Below are 3,803 nucleotides of genomic sequence, written 5' to 3' on the forward strand. Positions count from 1 at the left end.
GTTGCATAAAATTATGGGTTTTAAGCATCTCCCCCCCCCCCCCCCCGATTTTCATTTATTTAAATGTGCACAGTTGTGGGGAAATCGGACACTAATTATTTAATAACCATCGATGTTGGGATTCAAAAAGTTAAAGCCTTATAAATGTTAAAGCACAAAACTGTCAACATCACATGTCAAAACATACCAAATAAAGAGCCTTAAATCAAACTCTAAGACGTTTGCAGGCAGCTTTGTCCTAACTTTGCCTAGCTGTACAGTTCTATTGTTATCGATGGAAACATTACGTGCGCGTGCGGTGAAATGGACGTTTATTAACATTTACTGATAAACATCTAATCCTTCCAGACCCACTTGTAACAGCTAGGGAGGTCTGTGCTGAGCTGGATTCTCCAAAGGGGCAGAATCCCACATTTTAGGGCTTTCACAGCAGAAAGTCGACCCCCTACCTTAGTCTTAAAGGGCTTTTTGCCCTAAAGTGCTTGGGTGGAATCCAGGGGTGATCAGACTATGGAGACATGCAACAAGCTTACATACCAGCTCGTTATGTCCCTGTCCTGAGCTGATTATCATGCTACTCTGTGCTGTACCCAAGCAAGGCCAAAAGCCATCCGTGGGCTCATCTGTTTCACTTGATCTGCACTGATGAGCATTTCTATACTGGTAGCATTGCCAACACCAAACATTCAAAAATCACCCTCCCCCCCAAACATGAGACAACAATAAGATATTTGAGCTTCTATTTTTTTGGGGGGGGTAAAGGGAAGTCATATTATCAAGCTTTTTCCTGCAACCACCAGAGCTAGAAACTTACTTTAAAATGAAAGGTGAGATTCTCCCCCAATCACATGACTCCGGGAGCTGGGGCGTTAAGTGAAACACCAAATAGTGGCAGCACTGAGCGTGAGGACTCGCACCCGCAGATCTCCTCCTCCGTTGCCAAACCGCACGCCTAGCCAGCCGCGCAAGCAGGCTTTCCCAAAAAGGCCTTTGGGCGGCCCCAGTGAAAGGTGATTGAATAATGAATTTGACAAATGTCGTGCTTTTTTTCTAAGGGCAGTGGTTTTCAACCTTCTTTCATTTGTGGACCGCTAAAAAATTTCAACCCCTTTGGAAATCTTAGACATAGGTTGAAAACTACTAGTTGAAGGATTTGATTTATATTTCCCCCCCCCCGTGTACAGAGCTGGGGCAACCATTCAGGCATAGGCATCAAATAGTTCATATGCCAGATTTCATGCCGTTTTCCAGCTTTCCAAGGCTTCCAGCTTTCCAAGGCTTCATCATTGGCCATTTTAAAATCAGGATTGGGTGTTTTTCTCAATGATCTGCTGTAGCTCAAACAGGAATTATTTTGGGGTAAGTTCTATGGCCTATGGCATACAAGAGATGAACCAAGATAATTGCAATGACCCCTTCTGGCCTTAGAATCCATCAACTATTCGCCCAAGGCCAAGATTTGTAGTAGCGTTGGGTGATTTTGAGCCCCTGCATTTTTGGGGTGCCCACTTAGAGATGCCTTACGTAGGCCTGATTTTCAGAGGGGCGAGTGCTAAGTGTTTTCTCAAAATCACAAGGAAGAGGGGGTGATCATAGTGTGAACATCTGCACAAGCTGCTGTGCGAGGCGTCTCACTTTGCCATCAAGTGGGAGCCACCGGTTAATTATTTCCAGTCTGAGCTATGGGTACAGATTATACAGGGTGGGTTGTTCTGATTTCATTGAAGGGGGTGAGATAGTATACAGTTTCTTGAATGCAGACTGAACATTTATACCTGAACCTCCTAACAGGGGAAGAATATATTGAGGTCAATTAACTGGGCTGAGACACAGGTGATCTTGAATCTATTCTGTCCACTAGGTTCTTATACCGTGCCCACCACCGTAGTATTTGAGCATCTTCTTGCAGAGCATTAAGCGACATGAGGAACATGTGTTAGGACCTACATCCTGGTTCTGCCACAGACTTCCTGTGTGGGTAACTCAGGCTCTGTTCTGGGGGTGCTAATACCAAAGAGCTATTCTAAGGATACTGGTTAATGTTTGTCAGCCACTCAGATATGATGGCACTGAGTACTACAGAAAACCCTGCGAATAAATAAAATGTAATTGGGCAGGGTATGGGGCTAGGTAGCGCAACAGGACTTTCCCATCTCTCGTTTTTAGGAGCTGGACTGTTTGCTTGAGGCTACCTCATAGGCGTGACTGATTTTCTGTGGACCACTCAGTGTGTCAACCCCCAAAATGACACTTACTAGGAGACAGTCCCCACCCCAAAGAGTTTGCCATCTAAATAGACAAGACAGACAAAGGGTGGGAGGGGAAACTGAGGCATGGAGCAGGGAAGTGACTTATCCAAGGTCGCTCAGTAGTTCAGCCCGGAGGAGAACCCAGGTGTCCTGATTCTAGGGTGACCAGATGTCCCGATTTTATAGGAACAGTCCTGATTTTGGGGTCTTTTTCTTATATAGACTCCTAATACCACCCACCCCCGTCCCGATTTTTCACACTTGCTGACTGGTCACCCTACCTGATTCCTAGCCCTCCACTCTAGCCACTAAAGGGGAAATCTTAGTAACAGTCCAATTGCACTTGGCGGTCTCCAGCGCTTTCCAATGTCTCTCCGGGCTCTTTACAAATATCGTCACTCCTGTGGTACCCAGGGGGAAACTGAGGCATGGAGTGGCCGCTGCGATTTGGCGAAGGTGGCCTGGGACGCATGAGGCAGAGATGGGGAACCGGAACCCACCTCTCCCCTGCCTCTAGCCAGGGGACCCGCGTTGCCCGTTTTAAGCGAAAATGACCCAACTTCCCCAGGGGATGTTCTGTAGCAGCTGAGAACAAACAAAACGGCTTCCACGTGTGAGCACGTGCGCGTGTGTCCAGGACCACAACAGCTCCCTTCTCCCAAGGGTGCTCTGGGTTAGATAACACGGATGGCAGCCAGGGAGGAAGGCAGGGGAGTGGGGCAGCTCCCCTCTCCCGGCTGGGGGGTGGGACTGTATCTCTGGGGGAGCCGATGCAGGAGCAGCGAAGGGCGAGCCGTGGCAGGAGGGTGTCTCTCTGCTGGGACTTGCCGAGCCTGTTTCCGTCGCCCTTGCGCGGAGGCTCGCCGCCTGGGGAGGCAGAGGGGAGGCGGCTGCACCTTTAAGAGAAGGGAGGACCCCTTTGCCCTTAGAGAAACCAGGAAGCATCATACGGGGCTTTGCATATACAGTTACAGTAGGGGCAGTAACACCAGAGAGAGAGGCAGAGCTGGCCGGGAACTGACTCCAAACTCCAGGCAGGGCCCCCCCCCACCCCCAGCCCCGCCACCCCCAGGACCAGCAAGGTAAGACTGGGGGGGATCGGGGTGTCTCGGTGGGGGGGGGCAGAGGGGAGGTGCTGAATCAAGTGGACATTTCACCCCCCCCCCCTTGCCGCCCCCCCACCTCGCACAGGGAGGCTGCCTTGGAAGGAGGAAAGTCCCCGCTCCCCCTGGCGTGTGCTTTACTTTATCCCCACCCCAACTTTATAATTGGATTTTTTTTGGACATGGGGGGGGGCAAGTGTGTGTGTGTGGGGGGGGGCTTGTCCGAGAATTCTGAGGGGAAGGGGGGTTGCAAAGGGAGGGGGCAGAGGGTGAGCAGCGCGTGTGTGTGTGTGTGTGGGGGGGGGGGGGGATTCATTTTCTTCTCCATGTTCCAGGGAGGGTGTTTTTAATCCGCCTGCCTGTCTCTTTGCATTTGGCAGTTGCAAGGCTGGTCCAGGGCGCTGGGGCTGCACGGAGGCGGGGGGTAGTTGCAATATGGTCCGGGGGGGGG

The 3,803-nt window shown here is 50.7% G+C and overlaps 1 protein-coding gene across 1 annotated transcript in view; it reads left to right on the forward strand.

Moving 5' to 3' along the window:
• The first annotated feature begins 3,261 nt into the window (after positions 1–3,261).
• The window catches only part of ZBTB7A (zinc finger and BTB domain containing 7A), a 25,074-nt gene continuing 24,532 nt past the window's right edge, over positions 3,262–3,803 (forward strand). The window contains exon 1 of the mRNA XM_026655018.2: positions 3,262–3,331. The gene's annotated coding sequence lies outside the window, so the exon portion shown is untranslated. The remainder of the gene's footprint in view (positions 3,332–3,803) is intronic.

Source organism: Terrapene carolina, unplaced genomic scaffold, assembly GCF_002925995.2.
Source record: "Terrapene carolina triunguis isolate 2854851 unplaced genomic scaffold, T_m_triunguis-2.0 Scaffold194, whole genome shotgun sequence".
Lineage (NCBI taxonomy): Eukaryota > Metazoa > Chordata > Testudines > Emydidae > Terrapene > Terrapene triunguis.